Source organism: Trichosurus vulpecula, chromosome 2, assembly GCF_011100635.1.
Source record: "Trichosurus vulpecula isolate mTriVul1 chromosome 2, mTriVul1.pri, whole genome shotgun sequence".
Classification (NCBI taxonomy): domain Eukaryota; kingdom Metazoa; phylum Chordata; class Mammalia; order Diprotodontia; family Phalangeridae; genus Trichosurus; species Trichosurus vulpecula.
Genome location: NC_050574.1, coordinates 305,377,843 through 305,404,092, shown reverse-complemented (window position 1 = coordinate 305,404,092; position 26,250 = coordinate 305,377,843).

Here is a 26,250-nt window from a genome sequence, read left to right as displayed (position 1 = left end):
AGTGTCTGAGGCCAGATTTGAACTCACAAATATGAGCCTTTCTTATTCCAAGCCTGGCACTCTTTCCATTGTACCACCAAGGGAACAATAACAACAGGATTAAGGAGCTGGGAAACAATACCTGCACACATGCAAAAATTAATAATGATGCAAATGAATAGTAAATGCCAAATGACAGATGTGACAGTTATTGCTTTTGAACAGAAAGGAAAAGGTCAATTTGGAAGGCATTTGTCCTGCCCTGTTGCCCTCTTCCCAGGTGAGACCACGTCTCAAGCTCATATTTGATTTGAGAAGACACATTTTAAGATGACTGTTAGCAAACTAGAGCATCAGAAGAGGGCAGATGAAGATGGTAAAGGTTTGGAAACAGTGTCATAGGAAGATAACCATAATATTATTAATAATAATAGGATTTCTATAGTGCATCTTAAAATATGAGGATTATTCTGAATAAGTGAATTTTTCTTAGAACAGAGTCCCACTAGCATCCATTCCTATAGGAGAATTCTGTAATTCTGTAGATCTCAGTCACCAGGGTCAGGTTATATATGATACATTTAGTAGAGAAACTTTCTTCAGCATTCTCAAATTGTGATTTTGCAGAAAGTACTGACCAATAACTTTAGATAATGGCACCTAATTGTAAAATGATATTAATTTTATCTGCAAAATGAAATGTTTACCCTTTAAATGAGTATTATCTCTTTGAGAGAAATGACTATTGTTTACAATAAATTGTCGGTAAAACACAATTAAACAAAGCCTTGTGGAGTCTAGGCTATTCATTCATTCACCCTCCCTATATCACCATTGAAGCCAACATGGTGAGTAATGTTTTTATGGGTAAAAGCAAATACATACTATCATATGTGATCATGATGTGAAGGGGGTAATCATGCTTCTAACGGATAATTACAAAAGGCTTCCCCTGGCAGAATGGACTGATGAGAACAATTTGTTCCGATGTCCATGAAGGCAGCTGAAGCAGGTGCTGTTGAGCATTTAAAACTTGATCAGACCTTGTAGAATGCCAACATCATCTACTGCATCCCAGGTCATCACTTATCATCCTGACTTTTGTCTTGCCACTGTGCTTTGATGACTCCAGAAGAAAGTGAGGCTGACTACTTTGTGCAACTTTGCCTCACTTAAATCTAATTCATGTACAAGTCAAGATCTCACCCCATAATGTCATTAGTCCTCTTCGAAACAAAGGACCACCACCAACAACAACAAGGACTACTGAAAGGCAGGAACCCTCTAGCACTGGTGATTTCTAAAACAGGCTTCATTGTTTCTGGAGACCCAGAATAATTATGATATTATTATGGTACATCTAATGGATGTAAGTTCCATTTAGATCAAGGGACCTGTGCCATTTCCATGCCACTGTTGGCATTGGGTCATATATCTCTTTCCACCTTGTATATCACCTTTTGTATATACATATATGCATGTACGTATGTACATATGTATGTATGTGTACACATGTGTATATGCATGTGTGTATGTTCTCTAGAAGCATAAAGATCTCTAGAGAGGCCATGCTTGTCATGTGACAATGAGACTGTTGTGTCTTCCATGTGTTCTGGCTCTTTATCATAGAGAGGTCACTATCAGAAAATGTTCACAAAGATAATAGACTAGAAGATGTGTGGGCTAACACACAATGTGGGAGTGTCTTCTAAGGAATCTCTTTTCTTTCATCTAGGTAATGATACAAGGAGAATGAACAAAGTACCTGACATATTAGCTTTCCTTAGCAATGAATGGAAATGTAGAGGTTGGGGGACTGCACTAGGGCCTAGACACTAGGGGCTACTTGCTAAAGCCAAATGAGAGAATCGATGTATAAATTATCCCTTTAGAAATGTAATTGCAGTCTATGAAATGACCTTTAATAAAATAGTTAATATAATCATAGCTAACAATTACATAGTGCTTACTACGTGCCAGGAACTGTGCTAAGCTCTTTACAATGATCTCATTTGATCACAGTAACTTTAATAGATAGATGCCATTATTATCCTTATTTTACATATGAGGAAACTAAGGCAAAGAAAGCTTAAATGACTTGCCCAGGGTCACACATCGAGTACCTGTCCGAAGCCAGATATGAACCCAGGTTTTCTTGATTCCAGGCCCTCTGCACTACACACTGAGCCACCTAACTGAACTTAAATAAATACATATATACAAACAAACAAACATACATACATATATGTGCATGTACACGTACATGCCTTCCATTTGGATAGTTCCAGTTATTATTTTCATTTTTTCAAGGTCCATTAAAACTTTCATTCTCCAAAATTTCATCCCTGTGATAATATATCTGGTTCCAGCAGAAAGTCACAATAGATGATTAAATATTTAATCTTCAGTGGACTATGACAAAATCAAAGTAGATTGGGTATTCCAAAAGAAGCTAGAATATGTTTACTAGATTAACCTAGGCACTATTTCTGAGTTGGAAATGGAAAATAAAAACTTTCTGCCTCTCCTTATTCTCCTTAAGTGTGCTCGTTACGTATTATTAGTTAGCAGGCTACTAGGTAAATGTTGGCCTTTATCCAGCATTGTGATTGCTTTCAACATACATTGGATTTGTTGTTGGTTTTCTAACTAATGACTTCATTTTCTTAATGGATGGAACTTAGAATTATTAACTCACAGGTGATTAATGGATGATATTCCAAAAGCTAAATAATGAAGAAGCAATTAAATAAAGCTGATATGCAGTCCTCCCAAAGATCAATCACCAGTCAAATAATGCTCATTTGTCCCTATACTTGGACCATAACTTGCAGGTCAACAGGTTGTTGTGAATACGTGGAGGGAAGCCCTCCATGAATTTAGAGAAGTAGAGGTAGAATGTATTTTCTCTAGCCCAGGGATTCTTAACCATTTTGACACCTTTGTCAGTCTGGTGAAGTATATGGACCCCTTTTCAAAAGAACAGTTTTAAATGCATAGAAATGCATAAGATTACAACCCACCATATTAAAATGCAGTTATCAAAATGCTTTTTTTAAATTCACAGATCCCAGGTTAAGAACCCCTGTTAATCTACCCTAAAATAAATGTACAGTAGAAAATAGGCTTTCTCCCATCCAATGACCATATTCCTGTGTCATCCAGAAGAAAAAAAGGTACTTTTATGATATCAAATTACTATTTGCTACTACATTCTGCAATGCCATGACCCTCCCTTTGGTAGAAGGGAAAATTTTGTAATCAGTTTTCACACACACACACACACACACACACACACACACACACACACTCAGCTTGTTTTTCTATTGTGAATCTCATTTCTAAAAAAATTATCTCTCTTAGGTAGGACAAACTACATCTTGAGGAAAAGTTGTAGAAAGAAAAGTGAAGTGAATGGGAGAATAAGTCTGTAAGCCTGAAAATTATCTAACTTATCTCAGTTTTGCTGATAAGTTGGAAGATATCCAGAGGAATGGCTAGCAGAGATAGAAGCTTAGAATTCCAGCAGGATATGTAAGTAATGATGGAAATCCTTTCAGAGATGAAATACACGGAGTAAAACTCAAAACCATAATAGCTACTGCCATCAAGAAATCATGTTCATAGGCACTAGAGAGGAACAAAATCCAGCTGCCAACTAAGAATAATAAATACAAAAGCCAAGCTTCATATAAACCTTCATGTAAACATCTATCAGCTCTAATAGCTAAGCTAGTGAATTTCCTTCAGACAAATCAAGTGGAATAGAATGCATTAGGGCATTCGGGAAACAGAATCATCAAGATCGGTGGAGGTAAAAAAGAGGTTACCACCATGTTTATCAAGGAAGACCTAAATCCAAAATGAATAACTTTTGGAGGCCAAATGAGAAAGGGTTTTTCTCATTCAAAGAGTTAAGGCAAAGAAAAAACTTCAGGAGACCAGAAATAATTAAGGAAACTAGGAGGAAAAATATTTAGTTTCCTTACAATATGGCCTAAAGTCATGGCCATTCATGGAAGAAGTTCCATAGAGTTCAGGAAGAAGGATACTTAAGGAGAAAACCATGAAGATATGAGCAAGCATGAAGAAAGAAGGGAAGGAAGGAAGGGAAGGAGGAAGAAAGGAAGGAAGGAAGGAAGAAAAAGAGAGGGATGGAAGGAAGGAAGGAGAGAGAGGAAGGGAGAGATGTAGAGGAAGGAAGGAAAGAAGGAAGGAAGAAAGCAAGCAAGCAGGGAGTGAGGGAGAGAGGAAAGAAAGGAAGGAAAAAAAGAAAAGAAAGAAGAAAAAAGAAAGGAAAGAAGAAAATGAATTCTTGTCCAAAAATCTTGTCTTTGCACTTGTCAATACAATGTTATTATACATACACATATGTATGTATACATATAAATATACACATACGTATAAATCTCTCTTCATATCAATGGAATAGAGTGGACATACAATTTACAGCAGCAAATACATACCTATATATGTATACAAACATATATGTATGTGGACGTATGCACACATATTGCATACACACATGTACATGTATGTATACATATATGCATGTGTGCATGTGTGTGCATGTATACATGCATGTGTGTGTTTGCTGCTGTAAATTGTATGTCTACTCTATTCCATTGATCTACTAGATATGAAAAGATTTTACAAAAAATTAGAAGAACAAGGATCATACTTATCAGATTTATGGATAGGTTAAAAATTTATGAATAAACGAGATAGAGTGAACAAAGTTAGGTGAAAAATAGATAATTTCAATTACATTAAATTAAAAGGGCTTTGTACAAAGAAAACAGATGTAGCCAAGATCTGAAAGAAAGCAAAACATTGGGGGGGGGAATTTTTATGGCTTATTAGATAAATGATTAATATCTAAAATATATAAAGAACTTTGTCAAATCTGTAAGAATACAAGTCATTCCCCAATTGATAAATAGTCAAAGGATATGAACAGGCAGTTTTCTAATGAATAAATAAAAACAATTTATAGTCATATAAAAATTTTATAAACCATTATTGATTAGAGAAAAGAAAATTAAAACAACCTTGAGATCTCACTTTACACCTACCAGATTGGCTAAAATATTAAAAGGGGAAAATGACAAATGTTGGAGGGGACAAGGAAGAATTAGAATATTAATTCATTGTTGGTGGAATTGTGAACCGATTCAACCATTTTGGAGAGCAATATGGAATTATGCCCAAGAGTTATTAAACTACCTATACCCTTTAACCCAGCAATACCACTACTAGGTCTATTTCTAAAGATGATTAGGGGAAAAGGAAAAGAACCTATATGTTCTAAAATGTTTATAGCTGCTCTCTTTGTGGTGGCAAAGAACTGGAAGTTGCATGAATGCCCATCAACTGGGGAATGACTGAACACATGGCTTATGGTTGTGATGGAATGCTACTGTGCTATAAGAAATTATGAGTTCAATGATTTTAGAAAAAAACATGAAAAGACTTGCAGGAAATAATGAAGAGCAAAATGAGCAGAACCAAGAGAACATTGTATACAGTAACAGCAATATTTTTTTAAGAACAACTTTGAGAGAATAAATTGTTTTGACTATTGTAAATACCCTAATTAACTATAAAGCACATGTAAATACCTGGATACCTGCATCCAGAGAAAGAATTGATAAATAGAAGTATGTATAGTACAATTTTACATTTGTGTCTGTATCCAATTGTAGCCATCTCTAAAGCAGGGGGCAGGGGGGAAGGAAAAAAGGAAAAGAAAGAAACTTATGTGATAATTTAGTTGTATATTTTAAAGGAATACTAAGTTGTACTTAGTAGGCTTGCAGTTCCATGTGCAATAATCTTTTTTATTGTACTATGTTATGGAAATGCTTGTTTTATCCCATAAATTAAAAATACTATAATTAGAAGCTATCTGGCAATTTAAAAGAAAGCTGATTATCTTGGGTCTTGGTGTAACTGAACAAAACTTAGATTGATAAACAATTATTCACTGAAAAAAAAGCAAAGGAAGGAAGGAAAGATGAAAGAAAGAGAATCACATGTAATAGCAATATATGTAATGACTTGCATCCCATAAGTATAGTGAAGCAAAGCAAATTCCCAGGTTGGTGAGGTCCAACAATGTACTTTTAATTCTACTTATTACTCTACCATCTCTCTGAAATGAAGAACACAGCATCCTTCTTCCTCTGCAATCAGTTAATTGCTCATTTTCTGCAACATTGATATTACAGTATATTATTTCTTCAGATTCTTTTAATTTCTCCCTGTACCAGTACACATAAACTCATATATAATACAACCTACTTTTGATCCAAGAGTATGATTCAATTGCTAATTGGCTATATGATGTTAAGCTGGATTAATAATAGTATAGCATTCAAATGGAAACAAATAAATATCCCATGATGTTTTTGTTCTCTCTAACTGCATACAAAGCAGTCACTTCTGTTATAACGCACGTTTCAAAAAAATGCATTTGTCTCGTGATTGCTATATTATAGAAATTTTCAATCATAAAGCAAATTTCAAGTTTGCTTCTGCGTGATGTCAGTGAGAAACAGTGAGAACGCAGAAAACGACACCACTTCACAACAACTCACAAGCTGCAAGCCTTCCAACACCCGCTTCCACAAACACACTTCAGGCCTTTGTCAAGGTAAAATGACATGTTTATTACATAGCCTTGTGACACAATGCGAGCTGAGATCAAGAAGAGCTAGATTGCACCATCCCCCATCCCCCATCCCCAGCTCTCTTCCAACATGCCTTCTGGCACATGCTCAGGGCTCAGATTGAGCAATAGCCCAAGGCTATGCATGCGGTACTCCTTTATTCTAGGTGTTATTATATTTCTTAATTATTTAACATATGTAAAACTGTGCTTTTTTTTCCCTAATCCCATTTTCCCCATAAGCCCTATTGAACAATTTTGCATGACAGGATGCTTTTGGGCAATGCATACATGACAGTATAGCAGGACTGTCTATATTAATGTTCATTTTGGGGGTGGTACATTTAAAGAAAACAAATTTATACAGAGTTCCATCTGAACAGAGAAGTATCTGGATATCATGCCATGAAAATAATAAAAATAATAAAAATAAATTGGATCTTTCTCAAAATTAAAACTATACAAAACTCATTAATTTCTCATTACTACATGCATTAATTCAAATGACCATCAGTCAAGTATAAAGTAAAATGGTTCCTATATTGGGTGGGAGGTTATATTGACCTCATTTTCATTAATTACAAAATAAGAAGAATGGAATGAACATCTCTAAGGCATCTTCCATCCATTCCTAATAGTCTGGAAGCCAATGACTCTATGACAGTAGCAAACTTTCAAAACATGAGCTTCAACTTCCATAACCTCAAGTAGACTGAATTAAGAAGAACCACTACATGCACACTAACTACAAAAATATAAATGGAAAGAACAAAAAAAAATAACCTGAATCCTTTGCAATTATAATGACCAAGTTTGTCTCCAAAAAAGAGATGAGAAAAGGCATAAACTATTTCCTTTTCCATTTCAGCAATAGTCATACGGGAGTCTTTTTTTAAAGAAACGGAGAACTATGAATATGGTACATTCCATATGCTGTCATATTTGACTGACGTGTTGGTTAGTTTTGCTAAATTGCTTTTTCCCCCTTTCTCTTTTAATTATTTGGTACAGAAGATGTTGTTTTCTTCAATGCTATCTGGTTGGTCAAGGAATGAAGCTCACCAGGGGCTGAAGTTAAGAATGTTCTATGCTACTATATGAAGCCTCACCTGAGGCAAGACATCAGAAAAGCCAAGCTGCCTGTGAAACAAAGCTTTCAGCACTAATGTTTTGAGAAAGACCAGAAGCAAGATGTAATTAACATGGAGTAGCAACTAGTGCTAGTTTATTTTGCTATCTTTTCATAAATGGTCAGGAAGATGCTTGGTAGACTAAACCTCACTAAAGAAATAGGCAGTTTAATTGAAGAGAAAGCTATTTAAAAGGAGAATAAGAAGTATAAGGGAATAAGTCAAGGAAAGTGTTAGCTATGTATAAACATACAAACCCCTTAAAACAATTCTGATGAGTTGTGAATATAGCATTTAACAGGAACCCAAAAGCCATGAAACATATGGGTCAATAAATAGAGCACTCTGGTTAGGGGAGGCAGCTAAGAGGCACAGTGGATAGAGTACTGGGCCTGGAGTCAGGAAGACCTGAGTTCAAATCCAGTGTCAGACCCTTACTATGTGACCCTGGGCACTTAATCCTGTTTGCCTCAGTTTCCTCATCTGTAAAAAGAGCTGGAGAAGGAAATTGCAAACCACTTCAGTATCTTTGCCAACAAAACCCCAAATGGGGTCACAAAGAGTTGAACATGACTGAAAAATGACCAAACAACAACATGGAGTTAAAGGACTGGAATTCAAATCCCATCTCTGACATTTATGAAATGCATTTTGACAGGTTTCTTAACATTTGTGGGTGAACTTTCGATTTCTCATTTGGAAAATGATGGAGTTAAATTGTATGGCCCTTAGGTTCTTTTCTAGCTCTAGAATGATATTCTTCTAATCCTACATTAATTTCCCTCCTGGTCCTATTCCTGACTTTCTAGATTTTATCCTGAAGTACTCACCCTACATATACAATCAGTTGTCAAATCTTCCTAAATCTATCTTCATGAAATCTTTTGCATCTGGCCCCTTATCTCCTCTCACACAGGTACCACCTTAGTTTGGGTCCCTATCACCTCTCACGTAGATTACCGTAACAGTCTCTAATTGATGTCCCTGCCTCAAACTCTCACCTTTCCAGTCCATTCTATACACTGCTGCAAAAAATAATTTTCCTTAAGCACAAATATGAGCAAGTGCTTCCTCTACTCCATCAACTTCAGTGTTTTCCAATACCTCTTAGATAAACAATAAGCTCCTCTGTTTATCTTCTAGAGCCCTATACAACCTGTCCTCAAAGTACTTTCTAGACCAACTAGACATTACCCTCCCTCCCACATTCTGATATAACCACCCTGGCCTTCTCTCTTTGCTTCTGCACTGTCAGACTTCCATGTTTGAAATATACTCTCTCCTTACCTCTGCCTCATAGAGTTCACCTTTACTTTTAAAATGCAGCTGAGGCACAATCTTCTACATGAATTCTTTCTTGATCCCACCAGTTGTTGGTGCCCTCCCTCTCACAGTGCCTGTGTATTTTACTCTATGATATATATCTTATGCGTATGTAGATCATACATATATATATATATGTATATAATATTTGTGTGTGTGTATAAAACAAAGTTATGTATGTGTGTGTATTTCTCTCCCCCATTAGAATGTATGCTTTTTCTGAGCTGAAATTGTTTCATTATTTGTATGTGTACATCCAACACCTAGAACCATGCCAAATAGTAGGCAATTCATATATGCATGTGTTAACTGATTGTTCTCAGGCTCTTTTAATGATTCATAGTCCAGATCATGCCCCCTGTGGGCATTCTCCAAGCTACTGATCTACGTGCCCTATGCAGAAAGTAAATGTTATTTTTATACTGTCTTCTGTTATATACTATATGATCTTTTCAGGCTGATAGAGATTAGAGGTCAGACTCCTATGTGGTAAAAGTTTCTAAATTGGAGTCTTACCAAAAAGAAAAAAATATATAATTCAATATAAGTGATGTTAAGTGACTTAGACAAACATCAATTTCCTCATCTATAAAGTGAGATTGGAACTAGATGACCTCTAAAATCCCTTCCTGCTAGAAATCTATGATCGTATTATCCTTAATTTATAGTACATCACTATTGATTAAACAATCTATGGAGAAAGAAAAATAGGAATTATTTGAAATGATAGCACAAGAGCAATAATTATGATATACATGAATTCTTTCTTTAGATTGTGAATTTAAACCAGACTTTATACAAACATTGTAAAGGTAATTTTAGTCCAAAGTTTGGCCAAGTCAGCATCTCAAAAGGAGAGTTCCATCTTCGCCAGCAGGCATGTGATCAATATCTTCACAGAGGAGGCAGTAAACAGCTTCACTAGAATGCCATTTTCCTTGGAGTTTTGGTGGGTTTTGTATTACTTGTTTTTTAGCCTCTGAAATTCTAATTCTCTTAGTGTAAATCCCTGCTACCTGCAGTAAGAAGGAATGCAGCCCTCGTATCTCCTTTTTCCTCTAATATCCCTATAGGACAGCTCCCCATCAGCCAACAGATCTGATTTATCTCCAGCTTAAATATTATTTTGTGTCTCAGATCTCCTGCATCTCTGACCCTTAGTCCAAGCAAGATTAGCATAAACCTCACTAGCCACAGAGAAATAAAAGGCATGATTCTTCTTTGATCTAGGCCTTTGTAAATATTTGCTGAATTCAAACAATACAATAGGAGGAGGATAGGAAAGAATCTGAAACCTTCAGCCTGTCTTCAAAGCTGAGCTCCAAATCAGGTACAAAAGTCAATTATTATACCCAGGCGAGGTCCTTTACACTTCTACTTCAAAAGTGAGTAAAAAGATATTATTCTTTTCCATGTCTAGACTCCTAGATCTGATACCTCATGAATTTTTGTCTGTGATCTTTGGCTTGATGTAGGGAATGCTCATTTAATTTTAGGATCAAGGTATTGCATTTAGAACATGTCTGGTCTTTTTATCTCTCCTTGTACAATGACTCATCATGGCACAGAAGTGATTCTAGATTCTTGAGGGCTGGGCTATAAGGTGTGATCTTAGGCAGCTTCTATGAATCTGAAAGAGCTTCCAATATGGACTCAAGAGGCTACATGTCTATTGCATTTCATAAATAAGTTTATGTGTTGTTAAGGCCAGGAAATTTTATGCCCAGATAACCAAACCTAGAATGATATACCCTATGGCCTCACCTTTGCTCATACTTGGAGAATGACATACAGTTTTCCCTGGGCCTGTACTCAAAGCTTTTTCATTTTAGTAGCTCATATTCCTCAAAATTCATAGTACTTATGTTTATCCTTCTCATCTGCATTATGTTGGTATAGCCTTTAAGAAGCCTGGTGCAAATTCTCACCATGACAAAGTATTAGAAGAGACCACTAGTATGAAAATGACAGCAATGGGGGAAAAAGGTTGACTGAATTCAATTCTTAAAAATCTCTTTGGAAGATGGCAGCTGGAAAGCAGGGACTAGCATGAGCTCCCCACCAAGTCCCTCCAAAAACCTATAAAAATAGCTCTGAATCAATTCTAGAACTGCAGAACCCACAAAACAGAAGAGGGAAGCAGGGTTCCAGTCCAGGACACCTGGATGGTATCTGGGTGAGGTCTATCCCGCATGGAGCTGGGAGCAGAGCAGAGCCCAGCATGAGCTGGGCGGACCAACCAGACCAGGAGCCAGGGGGAGCGTGCCCTAGCACCCTGAATCAGTGAGCTGCAGCAGTTACCAGACTTCTCAACCCACAAACACCAAAGATAGTGGAGAAGGTAAGTGGGAAAAGCTGAGGGAGTGGAAGGAGTTCACAGTTCGACCACCGCCCCTGGGGCAGCGGGGGTGGGGCAGCTACAGAAGTACAGCTGCAGTTGCTTCCGGTCCCAGGCCCACCTGGTGGGAGTAATTAAGTGGCAGATCAGAGCAGGAGTGCACAGCCTGCTGAAGATCTAAGTACAGTCCAGGTTGGGGGGTGTTGGGGAAGGAGGAGTGCTGGTGTGGTAGAGCTGGTGCATTCCCCCAGGCATGGAACATAGTTCTCTAAACTCTACAAGCAGTCATACCGCACTGAAAAACTCAAGGGTCAAGTTAGTTGGCTGGGAATATGGCCAGGCAGCAAAAATGCACCCAGATTCAGTCTTAGACTTTGGATTCTTTCTTTGGTGACAAAGAAGACCAAAACATACAGACAGAAGAAGTTATCAAAGTCAAAGGTCCTACAACAAAAGTCTCCAAGAAAATCATGAACTGGTCTCAGGCCATGGAAGAGCTCAAAAAGGATTTGGAAAAGCAAGTTAGAGAAGTAGAGGAAAAATTGGGAAGAAAAATGAGAAGGATGCAAGAAAATCATGAAAAACAAGTCAATGACTTGCTAAAGGAGACCCAAAAAATACTGAAAAATATACTGAAGAAAACAACACCTTAAAAATAGACCAACTCAAATGGCAAAAGAGCTCCAAAAAGCCAATGAGGAGAAGAATGCCTTGAAAGGCAGAATTAGCCAAATGGAAAAGGAGGTCCAAAAGACCACTGAAGAAAATAATACCTTAAAAATGAGATTGGAGCAAGTGGAAGCTAGTGACTTGATGAGAAATCAAGATATTATAAAACAGAACCAAAGGAATGAAAAAATGGAAGACAATGTGAAATATCTCATTGGAAAAACCACTGACCTGGAAAATAGATTCAGGAGAGAGAATTTTAAAATTATTGGACTACCTGAAAGCCATGATCAAAAAAAGAGCCTAGATATCATCTTTCAGGAAATTATCAAGGAGAACTGCCCTGATATTCTAGAGCCACAGGACAAAATAGAAATTGAAAGAATTCATCAATCACCTCCTCAAATAGATCCCAAAAACAAATCTCCTAGGAATATTGTCGCCAAATTCCAGAGCTCCCACATCAAGGAGAAAATACTGCAAGTAGCCAGAAAGAAACAATTTGAGTATTGTGGAAACCCAATCAGAATAACCCACGATCTGGCAGCTTCAACATTAAGAGATCGAAGGACTTGGAATACGATATTCTGTATGTCAATGGAGCTAGAATAAAAACCAAGAATCACCTACCCAGCAAAACTGAGTATCATGCTCCAAGGCAAAATATGGACTTTCAATAAAATAGAGGACTTTCAAGATTTCTCAGTGAAAAAGACCAAAGCTGAATAGAAAATCTGACTTTCAAACACAAGAATCAAGAGAAGCATAAAAAGGTAATCAAGAAAAAGAACAAGAAAAAGAAATTGCAAGGGACTTACTAAAGTTGAACTGTTTTGTTTACATTCCTACATGGAAAGATGACATGTATGGTTCATGAGACATCAGCATTAGGGTAGCTGTGCATATATATATATATATATATATATATATACATATATATATATATATACATATATATATAATATATATACATATATATATGTGTGTGTGTGTATATATATGTTTATTTTATATATATGTGAATGTGTATGTATGTATATATGTACGTGTGTATATATAGAGAGAGAGACAGACAGAGAGAGAGAGAGAGAGAGAGCAGTTACAGGGTGAGTTGAAGATGAAGGGAAGATATCTAAAAGAAATAAAATCAAATTAAGGGATGAGAGAGGAATATATTGAGAGAGGGAGATAGGGAGAGATAGAATGGGGTGGATTATCTTGCATAAAGGTGCCAAGAGGAAGCAGTTCTGTGGGAGGAGGGGAGAGAGCAGGTGAGGGGGGGAATGAGTGAATCTTGCTCTCATCAGATTTGGCCTGAGGAGAGAATACCACACATACTCAATTGGGTATCTTACTCCACAGGAAAGAAGAGGGAAGAAGATTTTAAAAAGGGGGGGGATGATGGAGGGGAGGGCAGATGGGGGTGGAGGTAATCAAAAACAAACACTTTGGAAAGGGGACTGGGTCAAGGGAGAAAATTCAATAAAGGGGGATGGGTTGGGAAGGGGCAAAATATAGTGAGTCTTTCAGAACATGAGTATTGTGGAAGGGTTATACATAATGATACACATGTGGCCTATGTTGAATTGCTTGACTTCTTAGGGAGGGTGGGTGGGAAGGGAAGAGGGGAGAGAATTTGGAACTCAAAGTTTTAAAAACAGATGTTCAAAAACAAAAAAAAAGTTTTTGCATGCAACTAGAAAATAAGATACACAGGCAATGGGTCGTAGAAATTTATCTTGCCCTACAAGAAAGGAAGGGAAAAGGGGATGGGAGAGGAGTGGGGTGACAGAAGGGAGGGCTGACTTGGGAACAGAGCAACCAGAATACATGCCATCTTGGAGTGGGGGCAGGGTAGAAATGGGGAGAAAATTTTTAATTCAAACTCTTGTGAAAATCAATGCTGAAAACTAAATATTTTAAATAAATAAATAAATAAGAAAAAAAATCTCTTTGGTTGAAAAACAATTCCTTAAATCAAAAGTGTACTCACAATCTTAGTTAAAAGCTGGATCCCTGAAACTTGCCAGAATCTCCTCAGCTGGATCAAGTTCATTTGTAACTCCTGCCTTGGTCTCCAGGCCCCCCTAGTCTAATTGTTGTCACATGCTTCAACTCTTAGGGAGATCCTGCGTGTATCCCTGACCTCTGTGGGTTGGCTACTGCCAACATGATGGAGAGGCAAAGTGCCCAGAGATGGTACCTCACTGGTCTATCTGTTTTGCCTAATGTTTGAATTTTTCATAACATGAGTCAGTCAACAAATATTTATTAGGTTCTTAGTATATGTCAGGCACTGTGTTAAGTACTCCAGGTACAAGGAAAGGCAAAACACATACTTTGCATCAAGAAACTTCCATCACTAGATATTTGCAAGATGTATACAGATTAGATACAAGGTAATAAAGACATTGTAGGGGAGGTGAGGAAGCAGCATTTAAGTGTGAGATGTGTGTGTGCATAGATAGATAGATAGATAGATATGGCAGCTAGGTGGTACAGTAGATGGAGATCAAGGCCTAGATTCAGGAAGATCTGATTAGAAATCCAACCTCAGACACTTACTAGCTATGTGACTCTGGGCAAGTCACTTAAATTTGTTTGCCTCAATTGCCTCACCTGTAAAATGAACTGGAGAAGGAAATGTCAGCATCTAGTATCTTTACCAAAAAAACACCAAATGTGGTCACAAAGAGTTAGACATGACTGAAATGACTCCAAAATGACTATATATATATATATATATATATATATATATATATATACACAAATATATGTATATATGTGTTTCATAAACATTCACATGCTGTATGAATATCAGTCCTTCAATATGCATTTTAAATTGACTTGCTATGTGTCAGGCACTGCACTCATCTCTGAGGATACATAACCAATAGAGAGAGCTTCTTCTGCCCTCAAAGAGTTTATAATTTAACAGAAGAAGAAAAGATGTGTTTGTGTGTGTGTGTGTGTGTTTGTGTTCCCCTGCTTGTGTGTATAATTTGAGGGAGATACTTGAAAAAGCTTAATGGGAAAAGAGCAATTTGAGCTGAGTCTTGAAGGAAAATAGGATTTCTAAGAGGCATGAGTGAGAAGGGAATACATTCCACCCATAGGCAATAACTAACAGAAAAGCATGGAGAATGGAAATGGAAATAGATTGTTAAGAATGAGAAACAGAAAGGAGAGAAGAAAATAATTGTAAAAGGTTGCCAGTTTGGGTAGACTATAGTGAATATGAAGGGTACTAATGAGTAATGAGGTTGGAAAGAAAGGTAAGAGGGACAAATTTGTAGGGTTTGAAACACCGAACAGGAGTTTGTATTTGATCCTTGAAGTAATAGGGAGTCCCTGATGTTTGTTGGGTAGGGCAATGATATCATCAGGCCTATACTTTAGAAAAATATTTTGGCATCTGTGTGGATGATGTACTAGAATGGGGAATTATGGTTAGAGGCAGTTTTCTGAATGTAGGTGATTTTTTTTTTTCTATTATGTTGATGAGAAAGGGAGGAATGGAATAGGATGATAGCTTGAGGGCCAAGAAGTCTAGTAAGGATTGTTGTGATTTTTCATTTTTTAAGGATAGGGAGGCTCTGAGCATGCTTGTAGGCAGTGGGAAAGGCACCAGTAGATAAGGAGAGATTGAATTTTAGAAAGAAGGGAAATAATTGAGAGAGCAATCTACTGAAGGATTTCCCACCTGGCAAGTCTCCTTTGAACTGAACTCAATCATACTCACAAGAACCTCATCATCAGGAAATTCATCATCCTTCTAGATTGTGTCAGCCTTGGTACTCACACCTCATCCATACTCTCAGTTCCCTCTACCCCTCTGATTGGAGGGTTGGAGGGCAGAGCAAATAATCACTCCCGAAGTCTCCATTTAAAGAAAGTTCCCAGGCCAGACAACTCTTCATTTCTCACCAAACTAATCCTTTGGACTGAATTGTTAGCTACCTTCCCTCTAACCCTATCTCTTTCGCTTCGTTTTATATGTTCTCTTCCTGTCGGATTCTGAGGGCAAAGACTGTCTTTCTTTTTTGTATTCATATCCCAAGAATTTAGCACAGTGCCTAGTACATAGTAGGCTCTCAAAAATACTTACCGACTGACTGGAGGAAACATGAGATAGGTGGATATGTGTGTATACCCACACATGCACACATGTATGTATATACATTCATGCTCATACAGGTATACATACACCTATACATATATGTGTGTGTATACAGACACAAACATATATACATATACACATATATGTGTATATGGGTTGGTCTAGCCAGAAAGGAAGGCCATATCTTCACCAAAGACTGATAGAAAGGAGAGATAAGGAGTTGCTAAGAGGCTGTAAGATGTAAAGAAGGAGAAAAGAGGCAGCTTATGATGAACAACCTCAATTTTCTAAGTAATGTATGAGGCACAGGGCTCAGTTGTCATGAGAAGGGGAAAGGGTACCACAGGAGGCTTGAGGATAGAAAAGATTTGGAACAGTTACTGTGGGAAGCAACATCTAGAATGAACTGGGAAGAACTAAAGGATTTCTTAGCTACATTTATGACCCAGTTGAGATTCAAAAACATAAATTTATGGTGGACCCAAGCAGGTAGTTGTAAGACTTTCTCTGGCTCTTGGTGTTGCTTTTTCTGACTCTATCTCCTACCAAACCTACTACATGCTAGACATTTCCTACCTATCTAAGCACATAATTCTAAATCATAATCTTTATTTTCCTCAGTTGACCTCTCTCTATTTGACTCTTTGCTTGGCTAAACTTATGGTAGATTTCAGGTCTTTTTTTCTTATCTGTACTGCCAGTCTTGCACCTTCTGGATAGCCCCATCCTACTGTCATTTCTACCCTGAGATAACACAATGCCCATCTATTCTTGTGTAACCTTGAACAAGAAACTTAACCTCTCTAGGCCTCACTTTACTAATCTATAAAATGGAGAAGTTAAGCTATACATCCTCTAGGGTCCCCTCCAGCTCTTAATCTATGATTTTATAACATACAATCCTTGGAATATATTCATTTCTGTGGCTAAAAAGTAGCCCTGGATTTCATCTTTCATCAATGTTTTCTCCGTCACACTGATGCTATCCAGTAAATAAAACTACATTCCTTAGATTTTAAGACATGAATAATTCTGGAGGCTACCCCTTATTTTTTTCTGATATTAGTCCAAAACAATGTAATTTTCTGACATTTGTAATTATCACAATGTAAATTTATTAAGTGCTAAAATTCTTTTTTAAATAGCACTCCATTTTGTCCAATTATATATAAAGACAAACATATTTTTTTACTTTGAATTCCAAATTTTCTCCCTCTCTCCCTCATTTCCCCTCTCCCTAAGGCAGTAAGCAATTGCTATAGGTCATATATGTGTAAGCATGTCAAATATTTCCATATTAGTCATGCCATGAAAGAAGAAACAGATGAAAAGAAAAGAGAAAAAAATTAAGTGCTAAAATTCTACAAACATCTCACACTAGAAGTGAACACCAAAATATTTCCCCAGGTAGTTATATTTATTAAATTCTAAATTTTGTTCTTTACTGCTAGTTATATGAAGGTTTCTTTTATTCATGAAATAATGTGGATCTTTAACTTATAATTGTGTGCCCATACTAGCCATCTACTCTGCTATATGGGGGCTTTTGTAAGTTATCTTTCTGTTCTTGGTAATTCCATATTTCCTGATATCTATTAATGTCTTTTCTCTTAATGACAGTGAACATTTGGATAAAAGGTGAAAAATGTGATTAGTCTGAATTTTTGATATAACACAAGACCAAACATCTGGATAAGAGCTAAACAATTAAATCATTTATCTCCATGTTTTCAAATACACCACAATTTGGAGTCTTGTGGACAAAGTATGCAGGTACATAACTGAATTTCTCATTTTTTATCCAGATGTTTTCATATCTTCCAGACATAGTTATTACCCATGTTCCAAGAACAAAGGAAATGACATTTTTCAATGGCTGTTGTTTGCTTTTTTCATCCTTTATAAAATGAATTTCCTTTATCCTTTCAAGTCCCAGTTGCACCATTTGGCTTTGAATGCGGAAAACCCATTTTCTTTGAGGCATAAGAAGATCATACTCTTTTCTCCATATCCTTTTTGTCCCCCAAATCTAATAAGGAATTCTGCCATCTGATGAGAGCTCTCCTTTTCCTGTTCTGCAAAGAAATCATTTTTAGAAAGAAGCATAATGCTGAAATATTTCTCTCATACCTATTTCAACAAAACATTTTAAAATAATCTTAATGACTCAAATTAACAAGTGTTTATTGAGCATTTATTTGGCACCCAGACCTCTGTCAAGTATTAAAGGATGTAGAAAGATATGTACGGGAAAGTCTTTGTTCTTAGAAGTTTAGTCGAGTTCATGAGATGACACCTATGTGAAGTTAGATAACGAGAGCTCAACAGTATAAGAAATATCACGAGGCCAGAATATAATCAGTTGCCAGAAAAGTAGTAGAGATACATTGATGCAAGTTACAGACTACTAGAATCAAAACATACCTTAGAGTTAGTAAACCAAGTCCTCATTTCTTAGGTGAAGAAATCAAGACCAGACAGATGAAAGAATTCAACCAAAGTCACCTGACAAAGTTGGGCCTAACATCCACATTCCCTGACTCCCAGTTCAGTGTTCTTCAAACCAAAGCAAATTTCTCTGAGAGCAGAGAAGGAAGAAATTACTTTTGACCAGCTAGAATGATCAGCGAAGGCTATCTGGAAAGCTAGTTGAAATAGACAGATAAAGGAAGGTAATATTTGAAAAGAAGTAGACAGAGCATACTGTAGTGCAAAGAACACCGGACTTGGAGCCTGGCTCTGCCAATTACTAATTATGTGACCACGGAAAAACAACTTTACTTTTCTGGAATTTAGTTTTCCTGGTCTATAAATTGAGGGAGTTTTACATAATTTCTAACATTCCTAACTCTGATCCTTTATGATCGATGATTTGGGGAAGTGGGTTGGGAGCAGAGAACTCCAGATGGGAATGGAATAACAAAAGGTAAGAATGAGTAAGGTATTGTCAGGGGACAGTAAATAAAATAATTTAGATGGAGAAAAGGGGTCAGGTAGGGAACAAATGTTTAACAGCCCTTCTGAAAGAATTAGTGAGTAGCATTATAGCTCAGACTATTCAATATACTTGGTTTTTTATCGACTTAACTTTTTAGGAGATAATTACTAATTAGATCCTTCCAATAAACCCATGCTATGAAATCGGTTGCTTGATACAGTCAAGCACCCAACTGTGACCAAGATTTGCATTCCAACACATTTTGGAACTAAAGGTCTATATTGCAACATGCTGAGGGACTATATGATTCATTAGAATGAGAACTGACCCGGCTAGCTAGGTGATGCAGTGAGTACAGAACCAGCCCTGGAGTCAGAAGGACCTGAGTTCAAATGCGGCCTCAGACACTTGACACACTTACTAGCTGTGTGACCTTGGGCAAGTCACTTAACCCCAATTGCCCTGCCTTCCCCCTGCAAAAAAAAAACAAACAAAAAAAACTGACCAGAGGATCAGAAGACCTGGGTAGTGGCTTTGCCACTAACTAGATAAGTGATTTTGGATAATACACTGCAGATTTCCCTACTCATCATTCAACAATATGTCAGGTGTGAGGCCCCAGGTTCGATCGTATAAGGCCCTGGGTTTGATCCCCGGCATCTCCGCTTGTTTGGGGCAGCTAGGTGGTGCAGTGAGTTGAGCACCAGCCCTGGGGTCAGGAGGACCTGAGTTCAAATGTGACCTCAGACACATGACACACTTACTAACTGTGTGACCTTGGGCAAGTCACTTAACACCAATTGCCCTGCCTTCCCTCCTGAAAAAAAAAAAACAATGTCACACTATGTATCAGAAAGGCTTTGCAAAGTATCAAGAACTATAAAAATGTAAAGCAGTATCCCCCCCAATACACACGTACACACACACACACACACACACACACACACACACACATATATAGTAGATATTATAATGTGTGCACTACCTGCTTCACAGGAAGTGAAGTTAATGGAACATCAAGACAGCAATGCTGACCCATAGTCAATAAACCATATATTTTGATCACATAGTTTTGATCAAAGATCTTATAGAAGTTTCAAATAGGATTATTAAACTATAGTTTAATAGCATTTGAGAATCATTAAAGAGAGGTTCTTCAGGGCAGGGGATAGGAAAGCATTCTGCTTTCCTTAACAAAAAAAGAAGTGAATTCTACAACCTATAGATTAGTGAACTTGACATAGATTTCATGCCAAATTCTAGCTTACAGTGAGCTTATGATGCAGTTTAGACAGATCTGCTGGTTCTGACTTCTGTTAATATCAATTCCTGAACTTCAACTGCCTGATTCAAATTCTGACAACTGCTAAATTTCATTTTTTTTCCTGCTCTGGTTGGCTAAACTGCTATGGTCTTTCCTAGTGGCCACCACTCAACTCTGACCCAAAAACCTGCTATCACACACCAGTTCAATTAGGCACTTGCACGTGTGTCACTTGGGATTGATGCACATATCTTGGAGTGGGTGGCCAGGTTTAGGTAAACCATTTTATGGCCATGGAAAATATTTTTATTTCCCCTGTAGGAAGACATTTGGGTCATACAGGGAACACAGAATTAATCTCTAGAATGTACCTTGTTGTTGCATTATTTTGGTTGTGTCTGACTCTTTCTGACTCCATTTGAGGTTTTCTTGGAAAAGATCTTGGAGTGGTTTACCATTTCCTTTTCCAGCTCATTTTAGAGATGAGGAACTGAGGCAAACAGGTTAAGTGACTTGCCCAGGGAAACATAGCTAGTCAGTGTCTGAGGTCAGATTTTAACTCACAAAGATGGGTCTTCCTGATTCCAGGTCTGGCACTCTGACCACTACACTACCTAGTTGTTTCTAGAAGCTACCTTAGAAATCACTTTGGTTCAACCCTCTAAATGTTCAGAGAGGGAAAGAGTAAGGGCAGCTAGGTAGTACAGTGGATGAAGTACAGGGCCTGGAGTCAGAAAGACTTATCTTTATGACTGAAAACAACCAAACAACAACAACAGACCTGACATAAAAATCATACAGGTAGTACAAAACAAAAACAAACAAAAAAAAAACAGCCAGAATACAAACCCAGCTCCTCTTACACCATTCTACTCTGTCATACCATAGATTATATGCATTCTAACCAGCTGAGCTAACAGAACTTTAGCAAATCCATGTATTGCCTACTTCATCCTGCACTGCAGTAAGTATTGAACTAATACCCGTTATGAGGTATAACAACATCAGCCAAATAGCCCTCTCACCATAGTTTGAAATAATCCCAGGGAACGAACTGCAACAATTTCATCTAGTGAATGAGAGAGATTTCTTTCCACACATTTATATGAGAAATCTCACTTATTCTGCAGTGCTCACATTTTACTTATCTCCATTAAATGCCATTTTATTTCCTCCACTCTTTCTGTTAAAAACTTTAAGGTTCATAAAACAGCAGGCATAAAATAATTGACTCTTCAGCAGACCAAGTTGAGAAGACAGTAATCAAAAGTATACATATAAAGCCACTAAATCTAATCATTTTGATCTAGTGTTTCAACCATAAATGGCTGATTAGCAGCTGACTTGCTCTGTGCATCTTGATTTTCATTCCCCAAAGATGCTTCTTTAAAAAAAAAATGTGCAGCTTATATTTCAAAGCAGCTGTCCGCCATTTTTGTAAGCTGAGAAATGGTAAATGTTGCTGAGTATGGGGCTGAAGAAAAGAAGCCTGGAGAATTAACACTAGCTTTTTATCATATACTTTTGTTCTTTTCTTATTCTTTCACTTATATTCACATATGAACTGCCTAACTCAACAAGAGACAGCACAGCATAGAAGAAAATCTCACTTTGTAGTTAGCATATCAGTCAATCCAACAATCAACAAACATTTATTAAGCACATACCTTGTGCCAGTCACTGTGATAGGCATCAGGAATAACAAAAAAAAATGATAAACATGAAAGAGACCCTGTTCTTCAAAGAGGCTCTTATTCTATTGAGAGATGTGTACAAATGTAAATTTATCCAAAATATATACAAAGCAAATAAAAGTTGATTTTGGAATGAAGTCATTAGCAGCATGGGCATTTGGAAAGGTTTCTTTTAGGAAGCTGCACTTGAGTTGATGAAAGAAAATGAGGGATTTGAAAGGGTGAATAGATGGAGGGAGTGCATTCTTGACATGGAAGATAGATTCTGAAAAGGAATAAAGATGGGGTATGGGCTACTGTACGTGAGGAATAGCAATAAGGCCATAAAATGAGAAAATTGGACTAAAATATAATTGGTCTGTCAAAAGTCATGTTGAAACCAGTTTATGAGAGGCTTCAAAGGCCAAAGAAGAAGGAATTTCTTCCCAGAGGCAATGGAGAGCCACAGGAGTTTATTGAACAGAGAGCTTATAGCAGACAGAAAATTCTGGGATAGAGTTTATATACCCAAAGGCAAATTAAACAAACAAATTTTCTTCATTTTACCAGTGACATTTACCTGAAGGAAGCTGCCCTAATCTCTTTTGATTATTATGTTTTGTAAACAACCAAGTTCTACCAGGGGTAGGGAACCTCTGGCCTCTAGGCCACATATGTCCTTCTGGATCCTCAGATGGGGCCTTTTGACTGAGTTCAAGTTTTGCAGAACAAAACCTTTAATTAAGGGGATTTGTTCTGTGAAGTTTGGATTCAGTCAAAGGGCCACACTTGAGGACCTAGAGGGTCACATGTGGCCTTGAGGTCACAGGTTCCCCACCCTTGTAACCATTGGGTGACACCCTTTATAGAAGATCCATTTGATCAGTTGGTTTCCAGAGAAATAACTCAATTTCATATATATAAAAAAAATTCTCTGTCCCAAATAAATGAAGATTCTATCTCCATGATGTTTGGAATTCCCCATATAAATGGTCTGCCCTGGAGGGAGTCTTTGAATAAAATGCATTACTTAATTAGAATGTTATAAATTTTAGAAGTTTCATAAATAACAAATTTAAAATATCTATTGCTCAAATAAAATTCTTTCTACAACTCCATTGTGGTTCTCCATGTCTTAGTGTTCTTGTGATACCTCCGTTAAGACCCTTTGTTGTCAACATGAATGATAGGACTAGACTTATACTTTAGAAATATCACTTTTGACAGCTTTGTGGAAGATGGACCATAGAAGGGAGGAGACTTAAGGCATGAAGACCAATGGGGAAGATCTTGTACTAGTCCAAGTGAGAGGTGATAAGGGCCTGAATTGGAGTGGTGGTTATATGAGTAGAGAGAAGAAGATAGATGTGAGAAACAAAACAGAGAGAGAATAAAGATTCGGCAACTGTGTCTGCTATCTGTTACCTCTGTGTAATCTTTAGAAAATATCATTTCTCCTTGCTGAGTCTTGGTTTTCTCAAATGTAAAATGATGAAGTTTGATTAGATGACCTCTATGGTTCTTTCTAGGGTCAAAACCAATGATACTTAGCTAGGATACTCAGCAATAATGATATATTCATCCACATTCCTATCAACAAAATAAATAGGAAACAACTTTCTTAACCATGAGCATAAAGACCAACTATCTATTTCTCTAGAGTATCTCAAAACATCCCTTAACTCCTGTATTTCTTTGGTTGTTAAATGAAAGAGTTGACTTAGCTGAAATCTAAGGCTTCAGACTAGATTTAAATCCAATGATTCTTTTAAAATCTATGTCATGAAAAAATACAACATTGAAAAAGACAGATGATTTTTGAATGCTCATTCATTTATTCAATAAATATTGATTGACTAGCTACTCTAGGTAATTGAGGGAAAACCACAAAGCATGGATGGGAAATGCCATACAAGTGATACAATGAATATTATGAGTTAAAGGGAATAAGGTATTACTTTGACCTCACGTGGTCAAGGATGGTTTTATGAATGAAATGGGTCTTGAGTTGAAACGTTCTTAGAATTTTGAATATTTGGAGACTAAGACAGGCTATTCCAGCCAGAGGCAAATGTATCTTAGGTCAAAATAAACTAAGAATATTTTAGGAATTATGAATAGTCTTGTCTGACCATAAAAGAAAGTCAGAGTTTGTTTTACTCTGTTGATTACTTATTTTGTCTTAATATTGATCACTTTTTTTGCCAGATATGAAGCCTATCATTGGTGGTGTTTTCCAATGTACAACTACACATTTTTTTTTCTTTTAAATAGATCTAATTTTAAGGGTATGGCTGATGTTTGAAAGCCATCTCTATGCAGACCAATGTAGTACTTAATCTTTGGATAAAGTTATGACTAATATATAGGGTAATATCATGAATTGACTGTGCAATGGAAAAATGAACTGGAAACTTAGGACTGAATCTCCATTACTCCTTCTAATGTGGAAAGAATACATTTCCATTATTCCTTCTAAAGATTTAAAAACTATCAGGCTTTTAAAAATAGTGTTTGACCTAAACAAGGACGATTGTCAGCCATTAGTTCGGAAGACATAATTAAAATATAAAATTGAACTATTTGCACTTTCATATTTTACTCTAATGGCATACTATTGGTTAGGATTAACTTTATAATACCATTGTCCTGAATTATTTATTTCCTAAATCTTCCTCCATGACTCATAAAAATTAAAGTTCTTTATTAAAGTATAATAAAAGTTGGATATAGGCATATCCACTACTGTTTGTGGCAGGCCTTTGATTCAGAGAGCAAAAGTTTACTTTTGGGCTCTTGTAAACTGAGTGGTCAGCTTATATTCAAATCATTACCTTATCTTGACCAAAATTCTAGAGTATGAACCAAAAGTTCATGGTTGTCAGTCTAATATTTGAGAAGTGAAAAGAGGAAAAGGCAGAGGAAACAGAAAGCCAACTAAATAGTAATGAGTTCTCACTAAAGACACTACCGAGAAATGCCCATAACCTGAAAGAGCAATTAATTAATTATTTTAAACCATATCACCTCATGAACTTCCATGCCTATAAGTAAATTATAATGTACTTGAACTTGATACCACAGGTAGTCTCAAACAATTGTTTTATGTGCTTATGGCATATGGGAACTTTTCTTAAGGTAACAGTTATTCTTCATACTCGAGTCTCTGACATAAGTTTGCTAATTGGAAATGATTCTTCTGTGTCCTAATGCTAGCTGACCCTTACTTTTTAGTCATATAGAGAGAGTATGTTTCTTTCAAGGACCTCAGAACATTTCACACTATATTAATCTTTCTAAAGCGTCTGTGAAATAGGAAGCCGATTTATCATCATCACCAGTTTACACATAGGCAAATGAAGTTGGGGAGCTAGGTGCTAAGATGGAGAAAGGACCAGGCCTAGAGTCAGAAAGACTTGTTTTCATGAGATAAAATCCGGCCTCGGACACTTACTAGTTGTGTGACCCTGGGCAAGTCACTTAACCCCGTTTACTTTGGTGTCCTCATCTGTAAAATGAGCTGGAGAAGGAAGTGGCAAATCATCCCAGTATCATTGACAAAAAACAAACAAACAAAAAAAAATGGAGTCACAAAGAGTTGAATATGACTGAAATGAATCAACAACAACACACTATGTTACTTTTGGCCTTTCTTCATATCTCTAGTGCTTCATATAGTGCCTGGCACATGGTAGGTTCTTTATAAATGTTACTAGATTAACTAACTGTAAGGCACTGTGGTATGCATTGGACATACAAAGATAAAAAAAAAACTCATCAAAGTCTTTACTTCTGACCTCAAGGAGTGTGTTGGTAAGCAAAATGGGCTCTTAGCACTCAGTTCAACTAAGTGCCCTTGGAGAGTTTGGTCTTTGTTTCCTTGATTAGATTTGGGTGTCCTTGGTGCCTCCTTGCCTCAGGGGAGGGCTTAGTTTAGACATGAGTTTGAGTGACATGTCTGGGACAGCAGAGGCTTTTAGACCACATGGATTTAAGTCGTGTCTTTGTGAAGATTCTAGGTTACGTGGGTGAGTCGCATGTGTAACTCACCCCTGACCCTGAAAAAGATATAAAACCAGGAGTTGGCTTTCTATTCTCTGGAGCTCTTTCCCACAGCAGTGGTGGCACGAGTGACTCTGGGCCAGC